Below are 18,660 nucleotides of genomic sequence, written 5' to 3'. Positions count from 1 at the left end.
TTCAATAGGTCAATGTCTTGTTTTTTGTTTTTTGTTTTTTTTCACAACAATGATTTTAAATTAAATAAACATAGTTAAAAAGTCTGAAGTATTTTGTCCCTCATCTCTTACCCATTCAAAAGATAGTAATGGAAAAGCTTTCTTATATATATTAACTCAGAAGAAATGACTTAATAGTTATCTATTGAATTTTTTAAAAACACGTTAATAAACAAGGTAGACTTTGTCTATATTTATAAGAATATAATTGTTTATTTTGAGACATGGTAGAATGTACTGTTCAGGAAATTGTTAAAAATAGAACCATAAAATTAAAGCATGAAGTGAGATATTTCATCTGACTAATAAAGCCCTAAAGCTGGAAAATAAATATCTAATCTCTACAGGGGAATTTTTGGTAGTAGAATTCATTTGGGGGGAATCAGTTAAGCCCTGAACTGTGCCCTCAAAGCCTTACTCATGGAGCCTAGTTAAAATTTCTGCATAAATACAGCATGTCAGATTAGCCATTCTTCCAACATGTTACACATGCCAGTATCTGAATATGGCTCTCACATTTGCAGTACCCTTGACTCTTCCTCAGACTGCAGTTTAGGTGACTCACCCTAGAGCCCTTGTCATCAAAGAAGGAAGATGAGTCGGAGGTACAAAGAGAAGAAATTGGAGGTAGAATGAGAGGAAAAATGGATGTAGTCAAATAAATAATTAGCTATTAATAAATTCACAATTTTGAGTCCCCCTTTTTTCTCATCCACTACTCCATACAGTCCACTAAATAGTCCTCCTATTTTAAAAATATGTTTTGACTTAATTTATGTCTCTTCATCTCTGCTGCCATCTCCCTAGACAAGGCAGTCTCTACTCATAGTAGTACCACCTCACAGTATATTATTATAGGTAGTACATAGAGTACTGCTTAGTCAATACCATTGCAACGGCCTGCGAGTTGGCCTCTCTACCTTTCTCCTCATGGTTTCCCATCTTCATTCTCCACATAACAGCAAGAAGTATTTCCAAAACATAAATGTGAGCACGAGGAACAGTGAAGCACAGGTTGAGTTCTTCATCTGTATATCATATACTCTCAAGAGGTCTAGGAATAGAATCCAGGAGGTCTGGGAACCTAGGTGAAAAAAATCACACATGTATTTTTTACTAATATCTAATTGACATGTAACATTAATTATGAATGTAATCAGTATTATCAGTACTTGTGATAATGTCATCACAAATATATTTATGTAATAAAAAGCTGTTGCAGAAATCTCACAAGATTGTTAAAGATCACTATTTCATTTTATTTTTTAGCTTGTAAGTTCAGAGGTACAAGTGCAGGTTTGTTACACAGATAAACTTGTGTCATGGGGGTTTGCTGCACAGGTTACTTCATCACCCAGGTATTAAGCCTACTAATCATTAGTTATTTTTCCTGATCCTCTCCCTCCTCCTAGCCTCCTCCCTCTGAAAGGCCCCAGTGTCTGTTGTTCTTCTTTGTGTCCATGATTACTTAATGTTTAGCTCTTACTTATACGTGAGAACATGCAGTATTTGGTCTTCTGTTTCTGTGTTAGTTAGCTAAGGATAATGACTTCCAGCTCCATCCGTTTCCTGGCAAAGGACATGATCTCATTCTTTTTATGGCTGCATAGTATTCCATGGTGTATATGTACTACATTTTCTTTATCCAGTCTATCATATCATTGATAGGCATTTATGTTTTGCATTTTATGTTGATTCCATGTCCTTGATATTGTGAATAGAGCTGCAATGAACATATACACGCATAGGTATTCATAATAGAATAATTTATATTGCTTTAGGTATACACCCAGTAATGGGATTGCTGAGTTAAATGGTATTTCTGTCTTTAGGTCTTTTTGAGGAATTGCCACACTGTCTTCCACAATGGCTGAACTAATTTACACCCCCTCCAACAGTGTGTTAGTGTTCCCTTTTCTCTACAACCTCGACAACATCTGTTATTTTTTGACTCTTTAGTAACAACCATTCTGACTGCTGTGAGACGGTATCTCATTGTGGTTTTTACTTACATTTCTCTAATAATCAGTGATGTTGAGTTTTTTATTTTATTTTATTGTTATTATACTTTAATTTTTAGGGTACATGTTTAAAATATGATTATTGGCTGCATGTATGTCTTCTTTTGAAAATTCTTCATGTCCTTTGCTCACTTTTAATGGGTTGTTATTTTCTTGAAATTTGTTTAAGTTCCTTATAAATGACAGATATTAGACCTTTGTCAGATGCATAATTTGAAAAAATTTTCTCCTTTTCTGTAGGTTGTGTGTTTACTCTGTTGATAGTTTCTTTTGCTGTGCAGAAGCTCTTTGGTTTAATTAGATCTCATTCATCAATTCTTGCTTTTGTTGTAATTGCTTTTGGCATTTTTGTCATGAAATCTTTTCCCGTGCCTATGCCCTGAATGGTATTGCCTAGGTTGTCTACCAGGGATTTTATAGTTTTGGGTTTTACATTTAAGTCTTTTAACCATCTTGAGTTAATTTTTGTATATGGTATAAAGAAGGAGTTCAGTTTCAATCTGCTGCATATGGCTAGCCAGTTATCCCAACACCATTTATTGAATAGAGAATTCGTTTTCCATTGCTTGTTTTTGTCAGGTTTGTCAAATATCAGATAGTTGAAGGTGTGTGGTCTTATTTCTGGGTTCTCTATTCTGTTTCATTAGTCTATGTGTCTATTTTTGTACCAGTACCAAACTGTTTTAGTTACTGTAGCCCTGTAATATAGTTTGAATTCAGGGAGCGTGATGCCTTCACCTTTGTTACTTTTGCTTAGGATTGCCTTGATTATTCTGTCTCTTTTATGGTTCTATATGAATTTTAAAATAGTTTTCTCTAGTTCTGTGAAGAATATCAATGGTAGTTTGATGGAAATAGCACTGTATCTATAAATTGCGTTGGGCAGTATGGCCCTTTTAATGATATTGATTCTTCCTATCCATGAGCGTGGAGTATTTTTCCATTTGTTTGTGTCATCTCTGGTTTCTTTGAGCAGTGTTTTGTAGTTCTCCTTGTAGAAATATTTCACTTCCTTAGTTAGCTTTATTCCTAGGTATTTTATTCTTTTTGTGACAATTGCGAATGGAATTTCATTCCTGATTTAGCTTTCAGCTTGACTGTTTTTCATGTATAGGAATACTAGTGATTTCTGAACATTGATTTTGTATCCCAAGAATTTGCTAAAGTTGTTTATCAGCTTAAGAATCTTTTGGGCTGAGACTATGGGGTTTTCCAGATACAGGATCATGTCATCTGCAAATAGGGATAGTTTGACTTCCTCTCTTCCTATCTGAATGCCCTGTATTTCTTTCCCTTGCCTAATTGCCCTGGCCAGAACTTCCAATACTATGTTGAATAGGAGTGGTAAGAGAGGGCATCCTTGTCTTGTGCCAGTTTTCAAGCGGAATGCTTCCAGCTTTTGCCCACTCAGTATAATGTTGGCTGTGGTTTGTCATATATGGCTCTTAATATTTTGAGGTATGTTCCTTCAAAGTCTAGTCTGTTGAGTGTTTTTCCATGAAGGAATGCTGACTTTTATTGAAAGCCTTTTCTGCATCTATTTGAGATAATCATGTGGTTTTTGTTTTTAGTTCTGTTTATGGATCATTACTATTTTAAAATTGGTTTAGCTATTAGATTGTCACTAGATCTTATTCAGTATGTTCAGAAAGCACTTGTATTACTATGTCACAATTGAAAAAATATTTGAATACTACAGTTTAGTATAATTGATTTTCTTTGTGTTCTTATATTCTTAAGTTTTATTTTTAATTGACAATAATTCTACATATTTATGTGGTACATAGTGATATCATACATACAACATGTAGAGATCAGATCAGGTAGTTAGCATACCCATCATTTCAAACATTTATCATTTTTTGTTGGGTATATTTGATATCTTTTCTTCTAGCTATTTAAAAATATAAAAAATATTATTTTTGGCTATAGTCATCCTACAGTTCTATAAAACATAAGAGCTTATGTCTGTAATCTAGCTGTGATTTTGTGTCCTTTAACAAATATCTCCCTTTCTCCTTTTTTCTCTACATTTTTCAGCCTCTAGTAATCTCTATTCTGCTTTTTCTTTTTCCTTCTGTAAGATCAACTTTTTTTCTTTTCTTTTTTTTTTTTTTGAGACGGAGTCTCGCCCTGTTGCCTAGGCTGGAGTGCAATAGCAGATCTCTGCTCACTGCAACCTCCACCTCTGGGGTTCAAGCGATTCTCCTGCCTCAGCCTCCCAGAATAGCTCGGAATACAGGCACCCACAACCATGCCTGGCTAATTTTTGTATTTTTAGTAGAGACAGGGTTTTGCCATGTCGGCCAGGCTGGTCTCAAACTCCTGAAGGTGATCCGCCCGCTTCGGCCTCCCAAAGTGCTGTGATTTACAGGCATGAGCCACTGCTACTGGTCAAGATTAACTTTTTAAAATTTCCACATAAGAATGAGAACATGTGATGAACAGCTATTTGTTCCTGCTTTATTTCACTTAACATAATGTACCCCAGTCCCATACATGTTGTTGGAAATAACATGATTTCGTTATTTTTATAGCTGAGTAATATTCCATTGTATATATGTACTGCATTAAAAAAAATCTCTTCATCTGCTGTCAGACACGGGTTGATTCCATGTCTTGGTTATTGTGAATAGTGCTGCAATAAATATGAGGCTACCAATGTCTCTTTGATATATTGATTTTCTTTCCTTTGGATAAATGCCCAGTAGTGGGATGGATGGATTATATGATAGTTCTATTCGTAGTTTTTGTTTTGTTTTGTTTTTAAACGGAAACTCTGTATCGTTCTTTGTAGTGGCTGTGCTAGTTTATATTCCCACCAATAGCATATAAGAGTTCTCTTTTCTGGCTCACGCCTGTAATCCCAGCACTTTGGGAGGCCAGACGGGAGGATCCCGAGGTCAGGAGATTGAGACCATCCTGGCTAACACAGTGAAACCCTGTCTCTACTAAAAATACAAAAAATTAGCCGGCATGGTGGTGGGCGCCTGTAGTCCCAGCTACTCGGGAGGCTGAGGCAGGAGAATAGTGTGAACTGGGAGGCAGAGCCTGCAGTGAGCCGAGATCGCAACACTGCACTCCACCCTGGGTGACAAAGCAAAGCGAGACTCCGTCTCAAAAAAAAAAAAAAGAGTTCTCTTTTCTCCACGTCCTCACCAGAATTTATTATTTTGTCTTTTTGATAATAGCCATCCTAACTGGGGTGAGAAAACCTATCACTGTGGTTTTGATTTGCACTTTCCTGATGATAAGTGATGCTGAGCATTTCTTCCATGTATTTATTGGCCATTTGTAATTCCCTGTGTATTTTATCTTATGTGTGCAAGATATTATTCTGAGAAGGGTTCGGACTTCACCAAACTTCCAAAGGGATATATGATGCATTTGTATATGCGCACACACACACACACACACACACAGCTAGGAACCCCTGGAGTGGGGATGGAGAGCACCATAATTGAAACTGGATTGCCTGATTTGAATCTAGCTTTTCACCATTTACCGGGTTTGTGGCTTGGGGAATTAGCTTCTCTGTTCTAATTTTCTCATCATCTTCTAAGCAGAGTTTGTAAGTTAGCACGCTGCAAGCCACAACTGTCCTCTATTCCCAACATGTTTTGTGTTCCCTCAATTTATAAAGAAATCAAGTTAATTACCAAAATTAGGTAGTGGAAAATTTCACAAACAAATACAGATTTATTTATTTTCATGAAAAATGAAACAAGTAAATACAAGCCTGCCAATATTTGACCAGAATTCCAAGTTGCAGCTGAGCTTTTAGATCGAATTACAACCAGAGACCTCATCTCTCTGTTTTGTTTTGCACCAGGCCACTCCATTCATATATATTACACCAGCAATTCTGCCTATATGAATAGAGCAGCCTGGTGCAAAACAGAACACGCCCTTTCTACTACCATACCTACAACTTTTCTTTGCATCTCTAAGTCTCACTTTACTGTAATCCACCCTTGTTCCTAGCCTTTCATGCCTTACTCTCAACAAACATAGCATTTGTTGAATCACCAGGAATATGATGTTTTACAAATTAATCCTATATGAGACATTAGGTCAAGCAGGGTTATAGAATCTGTTATACTTCTATCCTCTTCTTGTTTTATACCTCTCTCCCCTTGTGTCCTGATTCGTTTTCTGTTTGTCCTCTAGCACAAATCTGTTTTCAGTCATTGGCATTTCATCATACATTGAAGAGCTATGCTAGCTCTTCCAAGGATACGTCTAATTACAAGAGATGGGATTTTTCTCTACGTGAAGTATCTCTGAATTAGTAGTAGGGAGGAGATGACTGTCATAAGTTGGATTTTCTGCCTTTAGGCTCCTCTCATAAAGATAATCCAGGAAATGTTTTTTTGGCCCTTTTTACATATCAGAATTGTGAGATGTACTGAGGAAAGAGAAATGATAATACAACTTTCCTATCCTTGAAGAGATTATATTCTAACAAGAGGAAAGATAATTGCCATGGTATAAATTTGCATGTGTGATATGGAACCTAGGAAAAGGCAAGTCTAAATGTCCCTGGCAAAGTCAGAGTAAGCTTGGAGATCAGAGGTAGTGCTGAATTTGAGATCTGGATGACAGGTTGGAGTAAAATAAGCCGGAAGGGAAGAGCATGGACAAAGGCAGGGAGCATAAAATGCCCAATGAATTCAGGAGCTACATTTGGTTTACTATTTCTGGAGCACAAGATATTAAGTTAGTAGTAGTGGAAGGAGAATCTGTGCTGATAGAGGTGGTCAGAGCCATGGATGCTACTATAACAAAGACATTAGGCCTATTGTAGAGGTAATGGGAAGCATTGATTAAGGGGGGCAGACTACCAGCAGCTGCTTAACTTTTTCTAGTTTCTGCTGTGAGAACTTTTTACAGACTTCCTGGGTGATTTGCTGAGGAAGTTTTTCTTATTTTTCTCTGTAGTGGATAAAAGGGTCCAAACATACAGTCTGCACTTGAAGACTATATTGGAGCTACAGAAGAAAAGTTATCCTTGTTCTTCTTGTCTCTTTCCACCCCTCCTGTATAACTTTGAATTTGCTTGTTTGACCAACATACTGAGACTTGGCTTATGTGGATTATTTGGACTATTAGCCTAGTAATTTCCAGACCAAAGTCTCTCTTTTCCCTCTTATTGCCTTCTTTCCTCATCACCTTATGTCTTGAAGCAACTTCTCAGAGCTCTCTACCTCCCATACTCTGAAATGACCTTATTGGGTCTAGAAATCTGTTCCTCTGCATTGCAATTCTTGCATTTTCACTGCTGTGGCAGTTGGTGGAAGCCTAGACATTAAGATGACAGAACACCTGGAGGGGAGCAGGAAGATTGCCGAAGAATCTAGATATCTCTCATGAGGGAGGCACTGCTCAGCACTTGTTTTCCCAGGTGTTAATATTCTGACTTGACACTAGTTTTGACAATTTCATCCACTATTGATAATATCATATATTTATTTATTCTCAAATATTTATTACTAAAAGTTTATAATGTGATGGGCATTATTTTATGGATTACAGAAAAAATAGCAGTGAGGCTGGGAAATAGAAAGCAACAAATTAGTACAATGTAGGATTCTGCCTATCTCCTCAGCCCTATTTTGCATTTTTCTCCCCCTCGAACACTAACTTCCCTTGTCTTCTAGTGTGCCAGGCTCCATGCTGTTGGGGCCTTTTCCAAACGCTATTATATCTATGTAATGATATCCATTTGCTCAACCTGCCCATGTCCTGTACATGTACCCTCAGGACTAAACCTTGATGGAATTTCTCCAAGGAGACTTCCAATGACCACAGCAACCGGGGAAGTTCCGCATTATATGTTCCTTCGCTATTCTATACATGTTCCTAATAGTGCACAGCATAATTATAATTAAAAATGATTATGCTATTCTTTATTGAATACCTTTATATCCCCCGTCTAGACTGGAATTCCTTGAGGGTAGAGCGAAATACATCATATTCACGCTCTATTGCCAACAAGTAACAGAATGCCTGGCATACACAGATACTCGTGCACTTGTTGAAATATTAAATAGCTGCAATGATAGAAGTATCTGCAGGTTAGTTTTGGAATATACAGGAGGGATTGGCCAATTATGACAGGTATAAAGGAGGTTAATTGATGTAACAGATGTGGTGTTAGTCTAGTAGAATCTTAAAATAGGATCTTAGGACAGCAAGGTTGAGGGAGAACATTCTAGGAAAAGGAAGAGCATATGCAAAATGTGGAGGGTAAAACAACATGATGTGTTCTGAGAAGTGGAACTCATCCATCAGTTTAGAAGAAAGATGCTGGTTAGGAGACTGGTAAGATATGAAGCTAAAGATTTAGGCATTTAGATAGACATTAAACTACTTATAAAGGCAATTTTCTATTTACAAATGTGCATACCTTTTGAAATAAAATCTTATTACTGAGGATTTATTCTATGAATACGTCTGGATACGTAAGAAATGGTATATGTTCACTATTACTTATTGTGGCACTATAATAAAATAAATAGGAGAGAACTTCATTATCTATCAGTAAGATACAAATTAAATAAATTATCCATAGAGTGAAATAATATGAAATGATAAAAATAATAGAACTCTCTGTACTGATATTAAAAGCTTCCATACTATTAAGTAAACAAAAAAATAAGTTCAGATATGTAAAACGAATACTCATTTTAAATGATAAGAGGCAAAAAGTATTCATCTATATTTGAATCTGCTTGTACTTGGTTAAAGAACCACAGATATGGTAATAAAAATTAAATAAAATTAATAAAGTAGATTCAGATGCGTGTGTGTTTGTGCATGTGTATGCATACATGCAAGGGAAACTGGAGAGATGAGCAGGATGGAAAGCACACTTTCAATTTTATATATTTTGATATTATTCTGATTTTTTCTTTTTTATTATATTACCTTATTTTTATTTTAGTATTATATCATGCATCAGTTTTATCTTCTTATCAAGGTTGATATACACCCTTTCATTATAGAATTTCTTATCAATATCTTTATTTAAACAGTTACATTTTAATTATGAACATGACAATTTCAGCAAAAATAATGTACCAACTTTGTGCCAATGGTAGTGAAGGATGCAAAGGAAGGCAAAATCTAGTGCTCTGGAGAATCGTCCAATTTAGTCAGGAAGACATGCAGCACATAGCTAGGTGTAAGTGTAAGTATTTTACCATAGATCTACAACATTCATGACATAATCTCAGCCACACAGGGCAATGGGAACACCTTAAGTATTGTCAGGTAAAATAATAAGAAAATGTAAGTAATATTTTAGAAGTCAGTTATGCTCACTACCTGGGTGATGAGATCGTTTATACCTCGAACTTCAGCATCAGCAATATACTCATGAAACAAACCTGTACTGTACCCTCTGAATATAAGTAAAAGTTGAATTTTTTTGTACATATTATGGGGTACATGTGATGTTTTCATACAGGCATACAATGTGTAATGATCAAATGTGGGTAACTGAGGCATCCATAACCTCAAGCATTTATCATTTCTTTGTGTTAGGAGCATTCCAGTTCAACTCTTTTAGTTATTTTTAAATATACAGTAAATTATTGTTAATTATAGTCACCCTATTGTGCTACCGAATACTAGACCTTATTCCTTCTGTCTAACTGTATTTTGTACCATTAGCCATATCCTCTTATCTCTCCCTCCCCACTACCCTTCCCAGCCACCAGTAGCCATCATTCTATTCTCTCCATGAGTTCAATTTTTTTAGCTCCCAAATAGAGTGAGAACATGTGATATTGTGTAAGTCAGCTTAATAAGCTTCTGAACAGCTTGACTAAAAAACATACTTGCATTTTTTTCTTTTTTTTTCCTAATGTTGGTGAGGATGTGTATAAAAGGGAACCCTTGTATGCTCTTGGTGGGAATGTAAACTCGTACAGCCACTATGGAGAACATTACGGAGGTTCCTTAAAAAACGAAAAGTACTACTACTACTATATAATCCAGCAATCTCATTCCTGGGTGTATATCAAAAGAAAGGAAATCAGTATATTGAAGAGAATCTGCTCTCTTATGTTTATTTCAGCACTATTCACAATAACCAAATATGGAATCAAACGAAGTGTCTATCAATGGACGAATGGATAATTAAACTGTGGTACACATACACAGTGAAATATTTTTCAGCTATACAAATGATGAAATCCTGTTATTTGCAAAAGCATGGGTGGAACTGGAGGACATCATGTTAACTGAAGTAAATCAGGCATGAAAAGACAACTACCACATGTTCTCACTCATATTTCTCACTCATATCTCAGCTAAAAAAAAATTGAACTCATGGAGAGAGAAAGTAGAATCATGGCTACTGGAACTAGGAAGGGTAGTGGGGAGGGAGATATAAAGAGGATATGATTAATGGGTACAAAAATACAGTCAGACAGAAGGAATAAGGTCTAGTATTCGGTAGCACAATAGGGTGACTATAGTTATAATTTATTGTGTATTTAAAAATAACTGAAAGAGTTGAACTGGAATGCTCCTAACACAAAGAAATGATAAACGATTGAGTTATAGATGCCTCAGTGACCCAGATTTGATCATTACACATTGTATGCCTGTATCAAAACATCACATGTACCCTATAAATATATATAAGTATTATGTATTCATAGTATTTAAACAGTAACGATTTGAACTGGGAAATGTATCTATAAAAAACTGGAATAAAATGGAAGCAAGGAAGGAGAGACGGAAGGAAGAAAGGAAAGCAAGTCCAGATTAAATCCTGGCTCCATAATTTATCAGTGGTACAATGTTAGTTAAGTCACTTAAACTTTTCTCAATTTTTCCATGTCCAAAATATAATAATAACAGTAATAATAATATATACCTCATACAATGTTAAGAATTCAGTTAATATTTAACATACAAACTTAATTACAACATGTTCATTAATATATAATTAAGCATCTCTGGCAGAGCGTGATGCACATTGAATATGATATGTTACATGTTAGTACAGTTTAATTTCCATCCTGAAGAGGATTGCTGTCTTGCCTCAGAGGCTTCTCAGGGCATTTCCTCTCAAAGCTCAGTGTCATTAACAGACACATGGTGATTAACCAGGTTCACCAGACCACTTGAGGGATATAAAATCAGGGGCTCATTTCCTACAGACTCCGAACTCACAGAACTGTGATTTCCTACTCAATTAACACACTTTTCATGGCCACGATACAGAATGTGTAACACATCTCTTGATATGTTTGCTTTTCTCTGTGTTAGAAAACTAGGGGTCACTAGCATTAACATAAAACAAACACTAGAAAATGTCTCTCTGCATCCCTCCTTTTCTGTAGAACCTTGGTAGGTAAAGGCCTGGTAACTGGGTTTCTGAGGACCACAGATACCAGGTGTGGTTCTATCTATTTTTACGGTTTTCATATATTAATAGAAATCCCATCAGCTTCTCTTTCCCTTACTTCCTCACCACTCTTTTCCTATTTGGGATCCTCTCAGTCACCCTCCCAGAAATCAGCTTTTAGGAAGTTTTATGTGTGAACTACCACTGGACAAAATGAATTGGAAGGCAGGAATCCTACACACCAGAATATTAGAGCTTGAAAGGACCTCACAGAAGATTTAATCACATCAGCGACTGGCAGAAGGTCCCACAGCTAATGACAGAATTTGACAGGAACATTTGATAATCTCTGAAATTCTTTTCACTTCAACATTTCTATGATTATTATTTATATTCAAAGAGAATGGAATAGTAATAAGGAAAATATAAAAAGGACATTTATTTAGAAAAAGATAATTACTGTACTTCAAAAGTGTAACAAGTCACCACTTTAACTGTTCACTGAATCAAATACTATAGCAGATACTAAAAACAAAGCAAAACAAAACAAATTTGCCAACAATTGAACAACAATAACAAAACAATAAAAACAAGAAAGGGAAAAGTCCGCTCTCAAAATGCTTATCAACTATGAGAAGAAATAATACAGTCTTAAGAATTGTTTAGATAACAATATATTTCAATGCATAAATCAATGTAAGACATATTAGGTCTGAAAAAATAAAGACAGAGAGGTCAATAAAAGAATTGAAGAAGATTCCCTGAAGAGATGGGGCTTAGATTAAACCTTGAAGGGTGACGTTATAAAACTGCACTGTATTTTAGTGCTAAAACCATTGAAAATTTTGAAACAAATATTGTAAAATTATTTTAAAAATAGATTTTCTGGAAGAAGAGTGGGACAAAATTATAACTGACCAGAAAAAAATGGCATGTCAAACGCATTCTTTCTTTGTCAAGTTTCCTATAGTGAAGTTTCACAAATCCCTGACCACATCTCATATGGAAGAGCACTTTGCTGACTACTATCTCACCTTCTAAGATGAGCAGGGGAAAGTAGTTGTTTAAGTAGCGGCAATGTATTTGCTGTGGGGAGAGAAGTATGACTAAAGGAACTTTTATGCCAGGAATGAAGTTTGGTGCTGAGGTCTCAGTGTTTGAAGCTCATCCAGTTTGAGACAAATCTCAATTTTTTTGCGCATCTATAATATTGAATTTTTTGCACAATGGGAAGTGTTTTTACATCTCTCTACATTTACTCCGGTTTCATTTATTAGACCATAATTAGAAATCAACTTCTAAAATCATGTAACTCAATGGAGGTAAATGGAGAACAGAAAAATCTAGTCAATTAAAAAAATAAAAAGTGAAGAAAAATAAATGACTCTACAGAACCACACTTCAGACAGCTTTGATTAGGCCAACAACTCTTGGAGTTTAAGACATAGCATCTTGAAATTAGACTCAATAGTCCCTTAAGTGTTTGCTAGGTATGCCTTTAACAATGAACCTTGGGCACTCAGTGTTAGGCTTTTCTGTGACTATGATAATCAAAGATTAAAGAGCATGCTGAGATAAGTGATTGTCAGTAGACAATATGAGGCAGGGAAAGAGAGGACTCCATCAATGGATGGATTAGAATGGGAACTGGAATACTCTTTACTCAAATTTTCTTAGGTTGTGATTATATCACCTATCTGTATTTTTTCTTTAGGGTTAATTTCCTAGGTTGCTTTCCTAAGGCTTAGAACGATGGCTTTATTTTACAGCATATGCAAACTTTAATATAATGGAAACCATGACATTTATTTGGTTATAATTCTGGTAATGTATATATTAAGATGTGAACAGGCACACAAAATTCATAGCCTGATAAAGAAACAACTATACTTATTCTCAACCTCAATCAGCCAATCATCGACTATGACTAAAACAAAATATGAACAACCCAACTTAAGAGATTTGGTCTTATTACAAGGACTGAGAAGGACAGGTTTATAATGTTCCGAGAGCCATATAAATAAAGAACATTATTACTAATTTTGTTTAACCTTTATTCATTATTAGATCTCTCCAGTAACCATTAAAACATTCATAAATTGAATTGGCTGTACTTCATCACAAGAAACACATTTAAGATTAATCTTTTTAACTATGCTAACTTCCTTAACTTTTACAGCATTTTAAACAAGTGAGGCAATTTACAGTTGGTACAGGCTCAATATAAACCATAGAAACTACTGGTCAGTATAGTAAGCTGCATATTCATTTCTTTGTCTTGATAAAATTATCCACCTATATTGCCATATGTATATATATGTATCCACCCATCCATCAACTTATTAATCTATCTGCCCATATACTCACCTATTGGCTATTTTATCTATTTGACTCCTTAAAATCTATCCATTCAGTCATCTAAATATCCATCTGTATTTATTATACTCAGGCTAAGGAAATATTACTCAGAATATTATGTAAATTTTGACAATTCTAGGGAATTGGCTAATTATTAGTGATTACAATAGTTCAGTTTTATACATTAAGCATTTCTTTACATGTAGCTCTCAGAATGACAATGACCAAATTGCTCTTGGAGATAATCTGGCCCTAGTTCAATAGAGAGGGAAAGGAAAGAGAGGAGGAGAGAGAGAGAGCATCTTTTATGCCTAGATTCTTTCATTGAATACTTACTTGGGAAAGTAATATCATTCCCTGGTTCTCAATTTCATCATCTGTAAAATAATAGATTTGACTGGATGATTTGTATTTTCTAAACCTCCACTTATTAGATATATATGTTGAGGAACCTGTTTAATGAACTCCTTACATCAGATATTGTGTTTAACCATAGGAGAATGGCTCAGATCCTTTAAACCCCACTGTTTAAATGTGGCTTTGGATTTAAAACATGGTACAGTAAACATCATGACACAAAACAATTTGTTACTGCTTAGGAAATAAATATCTATATTTGTGAGTGAATGATGTAGATTTTGTCTCTACTTAGCATGATTTTGAAAAACCTAGTGTATCATTGGGTCTTACTTTTATCTTTTGTAGAGCAGGGCTGTGAATGAGATTTGTTGTATAGTACTCTAGGTTCCTTTCAATCAGATAGATAGATGATAGATAGATAGATAGATAGATAGATAGATAGATAGATAGATAGATATGATAGATAGACATAGATATAGATATGACTATAAGAATTTGCATGGAGTTTCCTATACTGTTTTAAAACTATGGAGTCCACTCTAGGGAACGTAGGGACTAAAGTAAGATACATTCCTAATATTTTTTACTTACCAAAAACCCTCTATTGCCTTCTGAATTTTGAGCTACAAAAAACCCACATTCATTAGCATCTTGTCAGCAATAAACATTCTATTGCTACTTTAGCGTATAGGGTACTATACTAGGTGCTGGTGCTTTTATACTTGTCTTTTTTCTTAGAGACTATTGCTAGAGATAGGGAGGAAATCTACTCTTTCTTAAAACGTGAAAGTCTCAAAGGAAATTATATTCAATAGATCTAAAAAATAAATATTTGATATTGTTGGTCCTTTCACATAAAACATTAAGTATACATTTTATCATGCTCTACAGTAAATGTCATGTTGTGTAAGAAACAATTAATATGACTAGAACTTCATGACAGCTGAGGCTGGTTACAGGAACAGTTCTACCACGAACTAATTGATTTCTTGCAATAGCATCAATATGTTGACCAATTGAATGAGGGGGATAAATGCTGAAGAAGTATTTTATTTTCCTATGAGGAAAATTAAGAAGTATGATCAGTCTTCCTAGATTTAAGATATGGCTGCTTAGTTTCCTCATTGAATACTTGACATCTTTATTCCTAAGTGTATAGATCACTGGATTCAAGAGGGGAGTGAATATGGTATAAAACACTGAGAGTACTTTGTCTATTGGGAAATCTGTGAAAGGCCACACATAGATGAAAATGCATGGGCCAAAGAAAAGGGTCACAACAGTAAGTGGGCACTGCACGTGGAGAGGGCTTTGGAGGATCCAGCAGAGGAATGCTGCCGAACGGTGACCAGGATGATAGTGTAGGAGATCACCAAGACGATGAAGCACACCAGGGCAATCATGCCACTGGTTGAGATCATGAACACCCCCAGAATATATGTGTCGACACAAGCGAGTTTAATCCCCAAAGGGAGGTCACAAAAGAAACTGTCTACTTCATTGGGTCCACGGAAGGGCAGATTCACTGTAAATGTTAACTGACTCAGAGCATGGAAGATGCCGACAATCCAGGAAAGTATCACAAGCCCAACACACATTCTCCGGCTCATGATTGTTAGGTAACGTAGAGGCTTACAGATAGCCACATACCTATCAAAGGACATGGAGATCAGCAGTACAATCTCAGCACCCCTAAGAGATGCAGGAAGAATATCTGGGTCATGCAGCCTTCAAAAGTGATGGCTTTGTGTTCACTAAGGAAGTCTGTAATCATTTTGGGGGTGGCAAATGAGGCCAGGGACATGTCAATGAAGGAGAGATTGCCCAGCAGAAAGTACATGGGGAATGAAGGTGTGGCTCTGATGCGATGGTGACCACAATAAGAAGGTTCCCCAGCACAGTGGCTGCATAACTATGGAGAAAAGCAGGAAGTAGAAAATCTGGAGTTCGAAAGAACTGGACAGACCCCATAGTATGAATTCGTTACCACAGACTGATTGCTCCAGGCCATTTGCTCTGATTTCTGGAAGGAGTCTAGCATTTCTATTTGGGAGGAGAACTACGAAAAAAATACAGCAATCAAACTCAAAGTGGGATTTTTGCATGGACTAATTTAGTGGCAGCCCACCATCAGATAGTTCCCTATTGTCTCTTTTCCGGACTCACAGTGGCCAAATATTTTTCCCAATGGCCTTTCTAGGTATTTCAATGATTCAATTAAATATCTTTTTTATGACTTAGCAATTTATTTTACAAGTAAAATACAAATATTCATAAAATAAATAAAAATTAACAGTTTCAAATATTTACTCCTTAGTTTGTGAAATACTTTTTAAATTCACAGCTTGCTGACAGCAGGCTTTTGTAAGAAAAGGGAGTGAAAACCTTTTTCAAACGTCATGAAGGGTGAAAGACGGTGAGGAATATTTTGAGGATCAAAGCTTATTATTAGTGGGAACACAATAGTGGGAAAGGTGTGGGCACTGGTCTCTTGCAGTGGCTCAGAAAAAGGAATCAAACAGGGGAGGAAAATGACTAAGAGATACATATCTGTTTCAATTTTCTAGTGGAGATTGTCTAGATAAAAAGTGAAATGGCTGGGCGCGGTGGCTCATACCTGTAATCCAGCACTTTGGGAGGCCGAGGCATGCAGATTACGAGGTCAGTAGTTCGAGATAAGCCTGACAACATGGTGAAACCCCGTCTCTACTAAAAATACAAAAATTAGCCGGCATGGTGGCATGCACCTGTAATCCCAGCTACTCAGGAGGCTGAGGCAGGAGAATCGCTTGAACCCGGGAGCAGAGGTTGCAGTGAGCCGATATCATCGCCACTGCACTCCAGCCTGGCACAGACTGAGACTCCGCCTCAAAAAAAAAAAAAAGGGAAATCACCTCTAATTATTTGTTCTTTATTTTAGTTATACAGATATTATGAATGACGCTTGATGTATGTCACCAATGCCATACATTTTTTCAGAGGCTAATGAATATGTTCTGGTTAAAGGCTGAGTACTCATACATTTCTAAGTATATTTTAAATAGAAAGACTGTTAAATACCATGCTGCCAGAAGCCAGGCATTTTTTAAATGCTAGAAATTATTGATTTCACAGAAGCTGTTTGAAAACAAGAAACACTCTTCCTGTTTCCAGAGTTTACATGGAGCAACTGTTGAGACAAGTTTACATCAGACAGAAGATAGTAATGAATTTAGAAGTTATGTAATATAATGCACCTCAAAAGTTGTAACTTGGCTGATTAAGGAAATCTCTGTCTCACTGAGATCTGAGTTTTACAAAGTGCACTGAAAGCCAATTGAAATGATGTGTACTCAAAATTCATGACAAAACCTTTTCATCTTTCTACTAATCCAAGCATTTGTTTTTCTTTTCTTCTCAAACCTCTGTTGTAACTAGATATTCTAAACAAATTGTTCTAAGACCAAACTCAATTTATCATTCAACTACCTACTGTTCCTTGGCTTTCTATTAAAAATTGTGTGGCCTTGAAAAACAAACAAAAAACCTTCACATTGTTCTTCTAGCTTTACCCATCCCAGAAACTTTTAATTTCTTTTGCACTCACCTACCTGATATTTAAATAGAAGTCTCTAGCACAGCTCTCATTTAAATTGGTGTACCAGAAATAACAGTGACCTGAAAGTCAGAAAATGGGAATTGAAATCTTGTCCTAGGAGTGTGGGATCGAGTAATTTACTGAGTCAACTGATGCTTCCAAGTCTTCATATGTAAAATAGGGGCGTTGATCTAGATAATTTTAAGATCCTTTCCACACATGTAATATAACAACTCAACCAACTCCTGAAAGCAAGGACAACTGCTTCACAGTGAAGTTAGGTGAATCGCTTGCCTAATTTCTGGGGAAAGGAGGCTCACAGTCCTTGAGACCTTTGCATTTATGACAGCTGTATTGATATGAAATAATTTTGTGAATTACATGGCAAGAAAAAGACCAGCTGCTGCTTGGGGAATAAAGAGATATTCAAGTTGCAGTGGGAGTTATTAAAACTTTCAAGTTGGTTTGGCCATATTTAAAGGTGAATTACAGAATGCATGATTGCTCGTAAATGTTTCATGTACAGGGCATGGATGTGATTGGCTGGGAAAATATAAAGAATAACGCATATCTTGGACCAAAGCAAAGACAAGACAAATAGTATCTATTATTTGACTTGTGAGACTACAAGTGTTATCTCTCAGTTCCTCCATTAATTAATGAGTATAAGGCCTGTGTATCCCCATTTGGAAAAAAACTGATACAGAAAATAATAAAATGAATGTTCAAGAATTTAAATTTTGTACTATTCACTTGAGTCATTATGGAGTAATGGAAGAAAAAAGTGAAAAGTGAAAAAATTCTGGTTTATAAATTCTGACTATATAAAGGACATGAAGTAATCATCAAAATGTTAATATCTCCTAAAAATCAGAATAACAATCAATAAAATTTAAATGCCACCCATACTTAAATATTTCTCTATTAACAAGAAAGTTTTG

General features: G+C 35.8%; 1 pseudogene; it reads right to left on the bottom strand.

Moving 5' to 3' along the window:
- Positions 1–15,211: 15,211 nt before the first annotated feature.
- On the bottom strand, positions 15,212–16,153 carry LOC115833992 (annotated as a pseudogene).
- Between the last annotated feature and the right edge of the window lie 2,507 nt (positions 16,154–18,660).

This window comes from Nomascus leucogenys, unplaced genomic scaffold (genome assembly GCF_006542625.1).
Source record: "Nomascus leucogenys isolate Asia unplaced genomic scaffold, Asia_NLE_v1 001216F_47871_qpd_obj, whole genome shotgun sequence".
Taxonomy (NCBI): Eukaryota; Metazoa; Chordata; class Mammalia; order Primates; family Hylobatidae; genus Nomascus; species Nomascus leucogenys.
The sequence above is the reverse complement of the archived record's forward strand: the minus strand, read 5'-3'. Positions and strand labels throughout refer to the sequence as shown.